The 16,192-nt window shown below is 42.1% G+C and overlaps 1 protein-coding gene across 1 annotated transcript in view; it reads left to right on the top strand.

The window, feature by feature from the left end:
- The first annotated feature begins 8,202 nt into the window (after positions 1–8,202).
- Positions 8,203–16,192, top strand: part of INO80C (INO80 complex subunit C) — a 90,557-nt gene continuing 82,567 nt past the window's right edge. Inside the window, exon 1 of the mRNA XM_056520807.1 lies at positions 8,203–8,345. The gene's annotated coding sequence lies outside the window, so the exon portion shown is untranslated. The remainder of the gene's footprint in view (positions 8,346–16,192) is intronic.

Below are 16,192 nucleotides of genomic sequence, written 5' to 3'. Positions count from 1 at the left end.
GCAGGTGGTGGATCCTCTGGGCCTGTGTGAATGGAGACTTGAGCCGTGCCAGGGAGCAGGGTGTAAGGTGCCACCGGTTTTCACCAGAGCCCGCCGCAAAGTGGGATGGTCTTGCTGTGGCAGGTGGCAACCAGGTCGCTACCCCTGGCACGACTCGTCCACGCAGGTAGCTGGGGGGTGGCGTGACACAAACAGAGACTGTCAGGACGTGGCTGGCAGTACGAGGCGGGATGGCAGAAGGTCAGGGCAGGTACAAAGGTACAGGTAGGTAGGGAAACAGGTACACAGTAGCGAGACACAGGACTTCACAATGGCATAAACAACCAAATATCTGGCAGGGAGGAGCAGATATTTATGGAGCAGGGGACAGGTGCAAGCACTTAAATTAATTGGGTACTGGCCCTTTAAGAGTAAGAGCTCCGGTGCGGGTGCCCCCTAGAAGGCAGAGGAAAGCACGCCAGGGCTGCAAGGAAGGAAGGACGCTAACAGTGAGGACGGTGAGTGATGGGCTGAGATTCGCATGCGGGCACGTCCAGCGATGCGAATCTCAGCCCCGCCAACAGCGGGGACAGAGAGCATTCACGGCTGGCAAGTCCGGCCAGAGCACAGGCGTTACAACCCATTTAAAACAAAGAAGGTTGAGGCTGTGAGGAACCTGTACTGTACTTTTTCTGCAGACTCAAAAAAAGAGAATGCAAAATTTGATGATTGTTTTGTTGGGTGACTGGTAGTAAGCCACCTGTATAGATAAGGAAGATAATTGTACAGTTACCGTTTGGACAAACAGAAATGTATTTTGTATCTTGCGCCTGAGTGTTAAAGGGGTACTCCAGTGGAAAACTTTTTTTTTTTATATCAACTGGTGCCAGAAAGTTAAGCAGATTTGTAAATTACTTCTATTAAAAATCTTAATCCTTCCAGTACTAATTAGCTGCTAAATACTACAGTGGAAATTATTTTCTTTTTGGAACACAGAGCTCTCTGCAGATATCATGACCTCAGTGCTCTCTGCTGACATCTCTGTCCATTTTAGGAACTGTCCAGAGCAGCATATGTTTGCTATGGGGATTTTCTCCTACTCTGGACAGTTCTTAAAATGGACAGAGATGTCAGCAGAGAGTCCAGTGCTCGTGATGTCAGCAGAGAGCACTGTGTTCCAAAAAGAAAAGAATTTCCTCTGTAGTATTCAGCAGCTAATAAGTACTGGAAGGACTAAGATTTTTTAATAGAAATAATTTACAAATCTGTTTAACTTTCTGGCACCAGTTGATTAAAAAAAAAAAAAAAAAAGTTTTCCACCGGAGTACCCCTTTAAGGCTGTGTTTTTGTTTGCTGAAAAATTTTAAACAGAAAAGGCCTTGTTTTAACTTTACTTTATATGTCCATGTCTCACTGATACATACAGTATCTCACATAGGTGAATATACTCCTCACATTTTTGTAAATATTTTATTATATCTTTTCATGTGACGACACTGAGAAAGTGACACTTTGTTATACAGGCTGTTCACAAACTACTTTACTTTGTTGCAGTGTCTAAAGTTGCTTTCCTCTCAAAATAACTCAACACACAGTCATAAATGTTTAAAACTTGGCAACAACAGTGAGTACACCCCTAAGTAGAAACATCAAAAATTGGCCTAATTAGCAATTTCTTCCAGGTGTCATGAGACGTTTTAGTGTTACAAGGTCTCAGGTGTGAATTGTGCATTTTTGTTGTTTTATAGTCATGTTTTAATAAATATCTGCTAAAATTTAGCCTTCGGATGATGTAACAACACTTCTGTTATCTTGGTTGTTTCAAATAAAATTGCATTCCAGGTTGTACTACCTGACCACAGTCACCGCACCTGCACTTACATTTACCTTCTACAGGACATGCAACATTCATGTAAGACGCCGTGCCCTGGTTATTAGTGCACAGTGTGTGTATGTATGTATCACAGTACATTGCGCTTGATTAATAAACTGCGTCAATTTGTCTGCAATTTTGCAGATTTAGAGAGAGCTTCAATAGACCAACGGCAGGATTACAATGGCGCTGACCGGACCACGCGACACAACCAGAACAGTGAACAAGAAGTTTTATTTCCCAGAATGTAACGCATTTCGCTGCGCATGCAAAGTTTCCTCAGGCATAACAATACAATGTGCAATCAAGGTTTATATAGCAGAAGGTTTGACCACTTCAAAGCCAATAGACATATTTAGAATAACAAACATTGATATATACCTATCTATTTCATACAGACTTATTACATTACATACAAATAGAAAATGATATTCTTATATTGCTATAATAATTACATATAAATGGAATATTTATTTAAAATATACCAATAATATAAAATCATGCACCATCATGCATCCAATCAATTATATAAAATCTTATATCAAACAAAATATTATATTCGTTTGATTATTGGTATATTTTAAATATATAAATATTCCATTTGCATGTAATTATTATTGCAATATAATAATATAATTTTCTATTTGTATGTAATTTAATAAGTCTAATTGTATGAAATAGATAGGTATACATCAATGTTTGTTATTTATTCTAAATATGTCTATTGTCTATGACAGTGATTCCCAACCGGGGTACCGCAATACACTGGTGTGCCGCGGGATTTTGCTGTAAAAATTATTATTATTTTTTTTTTATTTCCCTCCCCGGCGCCGCAGGGGAAGGGAAGTTTGTGTGCGCTGTGCGTGCTCCTGAGGCTGTATCAGATAGTGGAGCAGTGTGCTTACAGGACCTTCGATTATGTCACCGTCATGTGATCAGTCACATGGAGGAGGAGGAGTCACATGATCAGGGGCTGCTGTTTTAGGCCTCAGCGTACCCCTACGTACCCCAGTGTTCCTTAGCTTCCCCCTCCCCCTGCGGCCCAGTGAGGGGAAGTATGCGGAAGATGTGCCGGGCTGGTGTAGTGACCCGTGCCTCGGCGTCCCCATCCCCCCTGCGGCGCAGTGAATGATTGCCCTGCTGGAGCCCTGAGTCGGTGCCCTGCCGGAGAGGGGAAGAACGGGGAAGAAAAATGGCTTGCTTAAGGTACTGTGCCATGTCCATCCCCCCACTCTCACCCATCTCCATCCCTCCCCCTCTCACCCATGTCCACCCCTCCTCTCATCCATGTCCACCCCCCACTCACCCATGTCCATCCCCCTCTCACCCATGTCCATCCCCCCTCTCACCCATGTCCATCCCCCCTCTCACCCATGTCCACCCCCCTCTCACCCATGTCCACCCCCCTCTCACCCATGTCCATCCCCCCGTCTCACCCATGTCCACCCCCCTCTCTCACCCATGTCCACCCCCCCTCTCACCCATCATCCCCCCTCTCATCCATGTCCACCCCCCTTTCACACATGTCCATCCCCCCCTCACCCATGTCCATCCCCCACACCCATGTCCATCCCCCTGACCCATGTCCACCCCCCCCCCCTCACCCATGTCCATTAGCCCACTCACCCATGTCCATGGGTGAGAGGGGGGATGGACATGGGTGAGAGGGGGGGTGGACATGGGTGAGGGGGGGTGGACATGGGTGAGAGGGGGGATGGACATGGGTGAGGGGGGGGGTGGACATGGGTGAGGAGGGGGTCCCATGTCCACCCCCCTTTCACCCATGTCCACCCCCCCCCCTCACCCATGTCCATCCCCCCTCTCACCCATTTCCATCACCCCTCACCCATATTTATCCTCCTGTCATCCATGTCCACCTTGTTCACCCCCTAGTCTACCCCCTGTCACCCATGTCCACCCCCCTATTCACCCCTCTACCCCCCCTTTTATCCCCCTTGTCATCCTTGTCCACCCTCCTGTCATCCCTGTTTACCCCCATATCTCCCATTTCCACCCTCCTGTCATCCATGTCCACCCCTCTGTCACCCCTATCCATCCCCCTGCACCCATGTTAACCCCCCCCTGTCCACCCCTCTCACCACCCCTCAGTTTACACCAGTCACTTATGTCCACCCCCCTATTCACCCCTCTGTCACCCCAATTCACCCTTCCTTGTCACTCCTGTCCACCCCTCTTAACCGCTTGTCACCCTTGTCCACACCTGTCATCCCTGCCCTTCCCTGTGTCACCCATGTTCACCCCCATTGTCCACCCCTCTGACCACATCCTTGTCACCCATGTACACCCCTTTACACCCCTCTGTCACCCATGTACACTGCTCTACACCCCTCTGCCACCCATGTACACCCTCTACACCCCTCTGCCACCCATGTACACCCCTCTACACCCCTCTGCCACCCATGTACACTCCTCTACACCCCTCTGCCACCCATGTACACCCCTTTGCCACACATGTACACTCCTCTACACCCCTCTGTCACCTATGTACACTCCTCTGTTACCCATGTACGCTCCTCTTCACCCCTCTGTCACCCATGTACACTCCTCTACACCCCTCTGCCACCCATGTACACTCCTCTACACCCCTCTGCCCCCATGTACACTCCTCCACACCCCTCTGTTACCCATGTACACTCCTCTACACCCCTGTCACTCATGTACACTTCTCTACACCCCTGTCACCCATGTACACTCCTCTACACCCCTCTGTCACCCATGTACACTCCTTTACACCCTTCTGTCACCCATGTACACTCCTCTACACCCCTCTGTTAATCATGTACACTCCTCTGCATCCTTCTTTCACCCATGTACACTCCTCTACACCCCTCTGTCACCCATGTACACTCCTCTACACCCCTCTGCCACCACTGTAAACCCCTCTATCACCCCCTACACCCCACTGTCACCCATGTACTGCCCTCTGTCACCCACGTATACACCTCTACACACCTGTCTCCCATGTACACCCCTCTGTTACCCCTTTACACCTATACACCCCTGTATTCCTCTTCACGTGTAAAATGGGGAATCTGGAGGCTAATGCTGGTAAAGTGCGGAGCTTAATAGATTTGTTTTGCAGGTTTAACGGTGAAGACTTGTGGCTGGAAGAAATGGTCTGGACGGTCCGGACCAGACGAACGATGCTGAACAGAGAAGACGTCACATGTAAGTTACTGTATAAAGCAGCACTTTAAACTAAATACCCACTGATAAATAGATATTGAAATTTGTGTGCATTGCGGCCTCTTTTTTTTGCTCATCAACTATGGTTGGAGTTTCCCGCGAAAAAAATTCCCGCGAGGGGAGCCCCGTGCCGAAAAAGGTTGGGAAACACTGGTCTATGAAGTGGTTAAACCTTCTTCTATATAAACCTTGATTGCATCTTGTATTGTCATGCCTGAGGAAGCTGTGCATGCACAGCTAAACACGTTGCATTCTGGTAAATAAAACTTCTTGTTCACCATTCTGGTTGTGTCGATTGGTCCGGTCAGCGCCATTGTAATCTTGCTGTTGGTCTATTGAAGCTCTCTCTAAACATTCTCTTGTTCGAAAGCTTGAGGCTGCAGACAGATCCATTGTTGTTCTAGCATTACGCCCACATCATTGCTGTGTATGAGGGTACACATCCACACAGGGTAAGCAACATTTGGTCTTTGATCATTCTTACCCTTCCTCCAGTGTGTTACGCTATGGAGCACTTTTTCTCTTTAGATAGCTTATAAACTAGTTGGACCGAGCCAATAAACATTTATGAAGACAAATAGCATACATCAATGTAAATACCCACTACAATGGAGCCAGGACATGCATATTTCACCTACTGGCTTTGTCCGGGACAGCCCCTGTCAAAGAGTAAAAGACTAATTAATAAAGAAAAATTGTAAAAGATCTCTTATGAACTTAATTTGTTAAAACACTGTTATACAAAACAATAGTTACAAAAAATGCAAAGAAAGTAAAGAAAAATATATAAAAACATTATTATCGAATATTATACTCGAATCCAAATGATATCAAATCCAACTGATCACTATATGATCAGAGGGAGAAGTAATCTGACCCCTGAGTCATCGTCATCCCCCCCATGATCTCAGGAATGGGGATCTAAGTCTGTTGTTGGAATTGAGGGGAGGTACATGCATTTGAGTCACTGTTCCACAGGACCCATAGAGAATGAATGGAGTAGTGACACAGATGAACGTTTTGCCACTCCATTCTAATGGGAGATTTTGGTCCCCATTCTTGAGATCACAGGGGGGTCTAGTGGTCAGTAGTGTTGCTCGCAAATATTCGCGATTCGAATATTATTCGCGAATATCGCATATTCGCGAATTCGCGAATTTCGCGAATATAGCGCTATATATTCGTAATTACGAATATTCGTTTATTTTTTATTTTTTTTTCTTCACAATACACATCACAGTGATCACCCCTCTCTGCTTCCAGCTTGTGTGGTGTAAAGAAGGCTCTAATACTACTGTGTTCGCATATGCGAATTTGCGCGTATGCTAATTTTGTATATGCTAATATTCACATATGTTAATTTTCGCATACGCGAATTTTCGCATATGCGAAAATAAAACGAGAATATAACGAATATGCGAATATTCGCGAATATATGACGAATATTCTTCCATATATTCGCGAATATTCGCGAATTCGAATATGGCCTATGCCGCTCAACACTAGTGGTCAGATCCACCCCACCTACCGCAATTTGATAGTTATGAATTATCCTTTAGATACTAAATAACTTAACAACATGGGAAACAAAAAAATCCACAATAACTTTTTATTATATAACAGTTTTATAAAGCCTGGAATATTTGGTTCTGGCATTCTACACCACTGTCTCCCTACAAATTTGGATGCAGTAAATAAAATTCTAAAAACCCCCTTTTTCTTTAGACATTCAGATGGTTCCAAAATGTAATTTTCAATAACCTTAAAGTTCTGCACTATCCAATTGTATTTTCAGTGAAGAGTAAAACAAAGTCATCATTAAATAGTCCTGTATACTTTCATTTTCTATTGATTCCAATTCTACAGAACATTTTTCCTTCAATAAAATTTTCCATTACTGCTTGTGTATTATCTTTGCTACAATAAAGAAAATAAAACGACAAATATGCTTTGCATAGTATAATACAGTATCAGGAATTAGGAGAAATGTACATGGTACAAGATTGCGTAAAGTTATTGGCCATTTTGGACCATTACATTTTTTCAAGTCCTATAGAGTAGCATTTAGGAAAAACACCAGTAAAATTTCTATACCTAAAGAATGCTGCAAAAAAAACACAAATACAACTCAAATCACTTTGTATGGAGTGGGTAATATATTTCACTATAGAATTTTTTTTTTTTTTTTATAATTGTTTATTTAAAAGAGATTTTTTTTTCAAATAATCCATATACAAAAAGCAATAATAACTTCATACAATGAAATTAGAAAAAACAAGGAAGAAAAGACAGAATCATATAGTCCATAAAATAATATGCATGACAACATACAATAAATGTAGCATATTTCTCAATGAGAGTGTCATAAAAAGACAAAAAAAAACCTGCGACAGAAAGAAAGGGAAATTGGGCGACAGATTAGTAAATCACAAGGAAAAAAGACGAGTACACTGAAAAAAAAAAACCTAACCGACACTCCAGTCTTTGTAAATGAGGGCCAATATGTAGTTCACTGGTATGTTTGGTTGTCCGTGTCTAGATTATGAAAAGAGTTAGTTGTACAATGTAAATTTAATGTAAAATAATGATGGTAATTTATGCATTTCATATATTATGTTTTATATCCAAACTAGGACATTAAAAATTATACATATATTATCCTTGTTCTTTTTATATGCTATTCAGATATTGCAAAAAAATTATATTACATTAGTTTTCATATAATTTGCATAGTACTATGCATTTATACTTTTTCCTGCTACTGTAACAGACAGTGATGTAAGAATAGTACCTGTTCTCCACGCATTCCAAGAACCAAATCTCTTTTAATCTGTAAGTGTGGACCCACTGTGCCACATGTGGCAGCTGGCCAGGCAGGCAGGAGGGGCATCTGAGGTAGAAACAGATGCAGCAGATCAGGTCAGGTGACTTAGCAGCGCAGGAGCTGTTACAATAGCAGAGCTGGATAGCTCAGGTGCAGCAGACAGGAACAATGGAACCCAGCAGAATGGAACACACCAGACTGGAACACAGCAGACTAGAACACAGCACACAGGGACACAGCACAGAAAGGAAGAAGTGCCCTCTTATAACTGTTGCCTTGCAGGGATTGGAGGATGTTCCAATAGAGAGTGTACACTGCCCCTATAAGTCTCAGCCAACGTCATGCGCAGCCCCTAGAGGGTAGAGAGGAAACTGCAGCAATGGCAAAAGCAGCAGGAGAAACACCACAGAAGGAAGGCCAGAATGCACAAAGACATGGCAAAGAGCAAGTCGCCTGAAGCAGGTAAGAGCCAGGACACATAGTATGTCAGTGATTGCAAACCAGTGGTGTTACATAATTTTACCAAGGTTTTGGGTTTTAACTAGAGTGAAATGTTTCCAATTTGCAGGATTCTACTCTATTTACTATGGGGATTCACAGATTCACAGGTCGGGAAAGTTTTCTGAATAGCTTGGTGGAAATTTTCAACCATTTATTCACAGGATTTTCTGTGAATTCAATAGTAAATAGGTTGGATTGTGAGACCACGCCCCTTTTCTGGGTAACCAAGCCCCTATTCCGACGAGCCTCTTTTTTGGCTTTTAACAATGTTATAGATCGCTGAACGTGACCGTTCAAAAAAAATAAATAAAAGCTCTGAAGGGGTTTTATCATGAAGATAAATAGGTCTAAACTGATGCATTATGTGAAATTAAAGTGGTTATTGAACATAAGGTGACTTTAGTAATTAAGTGCTTATACTTAAGTGCTGGAAACACTTATCAAGAATATGTGCTTGTGTTGGTGGTAAACGGTGGTAAATAAAGATTTTCTCCCACACATGGTTCGCCCCACCCACTGCAGCACACCCATGCTTCCTTTGATCACATGACTTGCCCAACATCACCTGACACACAAACTGTGGATCTGTGTGATAATGAATGCACGTACATTTTGTAGGCTGTATAAAATGAAGTTCTGGGGAAAAGAAAGACAAAGAAATTCGATAGCAGCCATCAAACATAAGTGAGCAAAGTATATTAGTAACTAGACTAAGTTTGATGTCTCTCTTTCAAATTCAAAGAACTAAAAATCCCGAAATATTCCTTAACACAGATTTGTAAATACTGTACAAGTAATTATCCGAAATCTGTTGTTTTTAAAAGACAGTCCTATCAATATAGGCTGGATACTCTTGTTTTCTGCTTGTTGCCATGGGATACGTCCTGTATGCAGTTTCCTCTTCTAGTCAGGCATGCTTAGTTCTGCTCACACAGTGAATATACAGCCAAATAGACTGCAGAATACATATGCTATATTGTATAATGTTCACTTTTGTATTATGGAGCCTGGCTAAATATTCACTGGCCAGGATGAGAAAATATATATATTATGTACAGCTATAATTTCTATATTACAGGCTGTAACACGGAAATCACTTGGTAGAACATTGATTGCTGTGTGGGGGGTTGGAGAGAAGATATAGCTTTACCATTATATACAGGTCATAGGGTCATTTATATGGATACACCTTATAAAATGGGAATGGTTGGTGATATTAACTTCCTGTTTGTGGCAAATTAGTAGATGTGAGGGGGGAAATTTTTCAAGATGGGTGGTGACCATGGCGGCCATTTTGAAGTCGGTCATTTTGAATCCAACTTTTGTTTTTTCACTAGGAAGAGGGTCATGTGACACATCAAACTTATTGTGGATTTCACAAGAAAAACAACGATGTGCTTGGTTTTAACATAACTTTATTCTTTCATGAGTTATTTACAAGTTTCTGACCACTTGTAAAATGTGTTCAATGTGCTGCCCATTGTGTTGGATTGTCAATGAAACCCTCTTCTCCCACTCTTCACACACTGATAGCAACACCGCAGGAGAAATGCTAGCACAGGCTTCCAGTATCCATAGTTTCAGGTGCTGCACATCTCGTATTTTCACATCATAGACAATTGCCTTCAGATGACCCCAAAGATAAAAGTCTAAGGGGGGCAGATCGGGAGACCTTGGGGGCCATTCAACTGGCCCACGACGACCAATCCACTTTCCAGGACACTGTTCATCTAGGAATGCTCGGACCTGACACCCATAATGTGGTGGTGCACCATCTTGCTAGAAAAACTCAGGGAACATGCCAGGTCCAAGCATTCTATCACTTTACCTGCAGCCTTGTTATAACAGCACCCAGTCTTTGGTAAACTGTGCTTCCTGGAGCTGCAATATGTCACATCGTTGCTCAGCCAACTACTGCCTGAAACAGTTCCCGCCTTTTTGGTACCTATCAAATTTGGTGGTAAAGTGGTAATCATCCCCATGTATTAGGTACTGTATATACTGTGAGAAATATATTTCAGTTACATGACATTTAAACAAAAAAATCTGACTAGGTCATAAAATGCTTGCAAAGGTGTCTGAAGGTTTCCATCAATTAAGTGCAAGCAAAGGACTTGATTATCATGTAGAATTAATATAGAATATATATAAGAAAATATTCAATATTATGTATACAATGAAAAGAGATAATTAGGCTGTTGGCACTGCTTAGTTAATATGGCCCTTTAAGTAAGGGCAGAGAATGAGTTACTGCTGTCATTAAGCATTACAGTGAAAAAACATGATTTGTACTAAGGTCTGACACTACAAGATGTTTAAGATAAGAAGATCAATAGCCTCAATCATATGGCACAGACAGGCCATAAAGAAAGAATAAAATAAGCTGAAGTGAACCATGAATTGTAGTGACAGTATAAGAAGAGAAATTGAAGTGATGGCATACAGAAGACAAAATAACCTGATGGAGGGCAGAAGTTTAGTGATTACAAGCTACAAATTACAGACCCTCCAAAGCATACCAATGGCAAGCCACCCTTAAAGTGGTTGTCCCACTATTACATATGGTATGTATTCTTTAAGTAAAAAAATGAATAGTAAAAACAATTCAGTAACTACCTACCTACATACCTAGTTTGACTATCTACCTGGCTACCTTATTACCTATCAAGCTACATGCATACCTGACTAACTAGCTGGCTACCTACCTACATATATACCTGGCTACCTAACTACCTAGAAAGCTATATTCCTTGTTACCTAGATACCTTGCTACCTACCTAACTAACTAGAAAGCTATATACCTTGTTACCTAGCTAACTTGCTAACTGCCAAGGTATTTACTAACTTGCGGGGAGGGGGTGGGGGGTATTGATCTACCTACAAAACGATGTATTTACCTACTGTGGGGAACTACCTAACATGGAAACTAACTACTGGTACACATAGAATTAAAACCTAACCTTTTGCCCCTTAAGTATGCAGCGATTGTTCATCTTTGCTTTTTTTGTTTTTTTCTTCTTGCCTTCTAATAGTCCTAATGCTTTACATTTTTCATCTACAGACCCATATGAGGGCTTGTTTTTTGCACCACCAACTGTACTTTGTAATGAAATCCCTCATTTTACCACACAATCTACAGTGAAGCCAACACTTTTATTTGTCTGTATATGGGGCTGTGTGAGGGTTAATTTTTTTGTAGAAGTCAAGTGTTTGTACAATAAAAACGCTGTTTGAAACCATCTAGAAGTTTGGCATCCTTACAACTTTGTTCCTTAATCCACAGCAACCAATTTCAGATAATCTTTTATTTTACCTGAGCAATTTGAGAAATGAAAGCCAAGCTTTGATTGGTTTCTATGGGCAAAGCAGAAAGTTTTTGTTTAAGACAAATAATAAATCTGTTTCTTATTTACAGTGGTCCTCTCAGAAAAAATGAATATAAGATATATATAATTTCACAGCTAGGACATTGTTACTGTACAAATAAGCAGCAGCATGCTTCACCAGATACTGTATAACCCCTGGCAAATATTACTGAAGCACCATACTTAAAAAGATGTCCATCCAGCTTTTTTATTTTGTAGCAAATAACAAAGTACAGATAAGGCATAAAACAATGTCTATTAAATAAAAGGATATTCTGGCATTATTTTAAACTTATCTGAAACAAATTAAAATATTTTAATGAATTGTTTTCGCAGATCAATGTTTTCGCAGATCAAGTAGAGGTATTTTGATTTCTAAAAAGTCTAAAAATATGAATTTGTCTGAAGAAAAAGAGAATGCTCATAGACATTTCTTACTTATCTCAAAATTGTTAAACTTGCCTAATAGAAAAAACATGACCATCAATGGAAAGGATGTTACCCCCTCCCTGACCTAACAATTTTTTGTGGGACAAGTTGCACTTTTTAGTAGCACTCTTCATTTTACTGTATATTTACAGTTTTGGGCTCACAAAACCTTTTTTCAAAAGTCTGGTTTGCAGCAAACAAGTTCTACCCAAATTGACCATGCAATAACCCTAAAAACACACGTATAACACTGCCTTAAAACTTTAAAGCCCTGTATAACACTGCTAGGGTCACCTAGGCATGTATTCAAGTAGTTTAAAGTGGTTTTAAAGCTAAGTTAATGTAAAAGTTATGGCGATATGAGATAACTCATGGTAACTAACAGCTTATTTAACCCCTTAAGGACCCTTGACGTACGCCTACGTCATGACACCCTGGTACTTAAGGACCCATGACGTAGGCGTACGTCATGGAGAATTCCGGCCCCCACCGCGCGCCGGGCGGGGATCGGACTGGGATGTCTGCTGAAATCATTCAGCAGTCATCCCGTGCAAATGCCCAGGGGGGTCATCAGAATTCACACTTGCGATTTGCGCGATTCCGGGTCATTACGGGTCTATGGTGACCCGGTGACCCGGAATATAAGGGGGATCACGGTTGTCTAAGACACCCACGATCCCCCTGAAGGGATAGGAGTGAGGTGGCAGGCGTGCCACCCCTCCTATCCCTGCTAGTGGTCCCCAGAAGCGACGACCAATAGCAGATCAGGGGCGGGGGGTTAACTTTCGTTTTCCCCATCCTGCCCACACACAATAGGCAGGGCAGAACGGGGAAATGACAGGGACCAGCGCCAAAGATCCACTTACCCATCCGGGCGGGCAAGGGAGGCTGCGGGCGATGGAGATCGGTGGGCTGCGACGTTGTACGGCTGGATCGTACGGAAGCCGGTGAGTTGCCTAGCAACATCTGGAGGGTACAGTTTGAGACCACTATACGGTGGTCTCTAACTGTAGCCCTCCAGATGTTGCAAAACTACAACTCCCAGCATGCCCAGACAACTGTTTGGGAACGCTGGAATATGTAGTTTTGCAACAGCTGGAGGGCTACAGTTAGAGACCACTATACAGTGGTTTCTAACTGTAGCCCTCCAGATCTGGCAAAACTACAACTCCTAGCATGACCAAACAGCTGTTTGGGCACGTTGGGATTTGTAGTTTTGCAACAGCTGGAGGACCACAGTTTGGAGATCACTTTGCAGTGTTCTCTAAAACTGTAGCCCTCCAGATGTTGCAAAACTGCAAATTCCAGCATGCCCAAACAGCTCGGCATGCTGGGAGTTGTAGTTGTGTACCTCCAGATATTGCATAACTGCATCTCCCAGCATGCCCTTCGGCAATCAGTACATGCTGGGAGTTGTAGTTATGCAACAGCTGGAGGCACACTGGTTGGAAAATACTGAGTTAGTTAACAGAACTTAACTGAAGGTTTTCCAACCAGTGTGCCTCCATCTGTTGCAAAAGTACAACTCCCAGCATGAACGGTCTGTCAGTACTTGCTGGGAGTTGTAGTTTTGAAACAGCTGGAGGCCTGCCCCCCCCCCCCCCCATGTGAACGTACAGGGTACATTCACACAGGCAGGTTTACAGTAAGTTTCCTGCTTCAAGTTTGGGCTGCGGCAAATTTTTCACCGCAGCGCAAACTCCTAGCGGGAAATTCACCGTAACACGCCAGTGTGAACGTACCCTAAAAACACTACACTACACTAACACATAATAAAGAGTAAAACGCTATATATACACCCCTTACACTGTCCCCCTCCAATAAAAATGAATGTCAGTGTTTCCAAAACGGAGCCTCCAGCTGTTGCAAAACAACAACTCCCAGCATTTCCGGACAGCCACTGACTGTCCAGGCATGCTGGGAATTTAGCAACAGCTGGAGGCACCCTGTTTGGGAATCACTGGCATAGAATACCCCTATGTCCACCCCTATGCAATCCCTAATTTAGTCCTCAAATGCGCATGGCACTCTCTCACTTCGGAGCCCTGTAGTATTTCAAGGAAACAGTTTAGGGCCACATATGGGGTATTTCCGTACTCAGGAGAAATTGCACTACAAATTTTGGTGGGCTTTTTCTCCTTTTACCCCTTATGAAAAGGAAAAGTTGGGGGCTACACCAGCTTGTTAGTGTAAAAAAATTAAACATGCTGGTGTTGCCCCATACTTTTTATTTTCACAAGCGTTAAAAGGAAAAAAAAGACCCCCAAAATTTGTGACGCAATTTCTCCTCAATACGGAACTATCCCATATGTGGGCGTAAAATACTCTGCGGGTGCACAGCAAGGCTCAGGAGTGAGAGTGCACTATGTACATTTGAAGCCTAAATTGGTGATTTGCACAGGGGTGGCTGATTTTACAGCGGTTCTGCCATAAACGTAAAAAAAAAAATACCCACACGTGACCCCATTTTGGAAACTAAACCCCTCACATAATGTAATAAGGGGTACAGTGAGCATTTACGCCCCACAGGTGTTTGACAGATTTTTGGAACAGTGGTCCGAGAGAATGAAAAATGTAATTTTTCATTTGCTCAGCCCACTGTTTCAAAGATCTGTCAAACGCCAGTGGGGTGTAAATACTCATGGCACCCCTTATTAAATTCTGTGAGGGGTGTAGTTTCCAAAATGGGGTCATATGTGGGGGGGGTCCACTGTTCTGGCACCACGGGGGGCTTTGTAAACGCACATGGCCCCTGACTTCCATTCCAAACAATTTTTTTCCCAAAAGCTCAATGGCACTCCTTCTCTTCTGAGCATTGAAGATCGCCAGCAGAGCACATGACGTCCACACATGGGGTATTTCCATACTCAGAAGAGATGAGGATACAAATTATTAAGGGTTATCCCTTGTAAAAAAAAAAATAATTTGAGGGAAAACTAGCATTTTAGTGAAAAAAAAAATCATTTACACATCCGACGTTAACGAAAAGTTGTCAAACACCTGTGGGGTGTTAAGGCTCTCTGGACCCCTTGTTACGTGCCTTGAGGGGTGTAGTTTCCAAAATAGTATGCCTTTTTTTTTTTTTTTTGCTTTTCTGGCACCATAAGGGCTTCCTAAATGTGACATGCCCCCCAAAAACCATTTCAGAAAAACTCACTCTCCAAAATCCCACTGTCGCTCCTTCCCTTCTGAGCCCTCCACTGCGCCCGCCGAACACTTGACATACACATATGAGGTATTTTCTTACTCGAGAAAAATTGGGTTACACATTTAAGGAAGATTTCTCTCCTTTTACCCCTTGTAAAAATTCAATAACTGGGTCTACAAGAACATGCGAGTGTAAAAAATGAAGATTTTGAATTTTTTCCTTCAATTTGCTGCTATTCCTGTGAAACACCTAAAGGGTTAACAAACCTTTTGAATGTAATTTTGAATACTTTGAGGGGTGCAGTTTTTAAAAAGGGGTCATTTGTGGGGTATTTCTAATATGAAGGCCCTTTAAATCCACTTCAAATCAGAACTGGTCCCTGAAAAATATCGATTTTGAAAATTATGTGAAAAATTGGAAAATTGCTGCTATACTTTGAAGCCCTCTGGTGTCTTCCAAAAGTAAAAAACATGTCAACTTTATGATACAAACATAAAGTAGACATATTGCATATGTGAATCAATATATAATTTATTTGGAATATTCATTTTCCTTATAAGCAGAGAGCTTCAAAGTAAAAAAAAAAATGCAAAATTTTCAATTTTTTCATCAAATTTTGGAGTTTTTCACCAAGAAATGATGCAAGCATCGACAAAAGTTTACCACTAACATAAAGTAGAATATGTCACAAAAAAACAATCTCAGAATCAGAATGAAAGGTAAAAGCATCCCAGAGTTATTAATGCTTAAAGTGACAGTGGTCAGATGTGCAAAAAATGGCCGGGTCCTACAGTGAACATTGGCTGGGTCCTTAACCCCTTAAGGACAATGGACGTACTCCTACGCCCCCATTTCCGAGTCCTTAA

This window comes from Hyla sarda, chromosome 5, assembly GCF_029499605.1.
Source record: "Hyla sarda isolate aHylSar1 chromosome 5, aHylSar1.hap1, whole genome shotgun sequence".
Classification (NCBI taxonomy): Eukaryota; Metazoa; Chordata; class Amphibia; order Anura; family Hylidae; genus Hyla; species Hyla sarda.
Note: the sequence above shows the minus strand (reverse complement) of the source record. Positions and strands in the feature narration are given on the sequence as shown.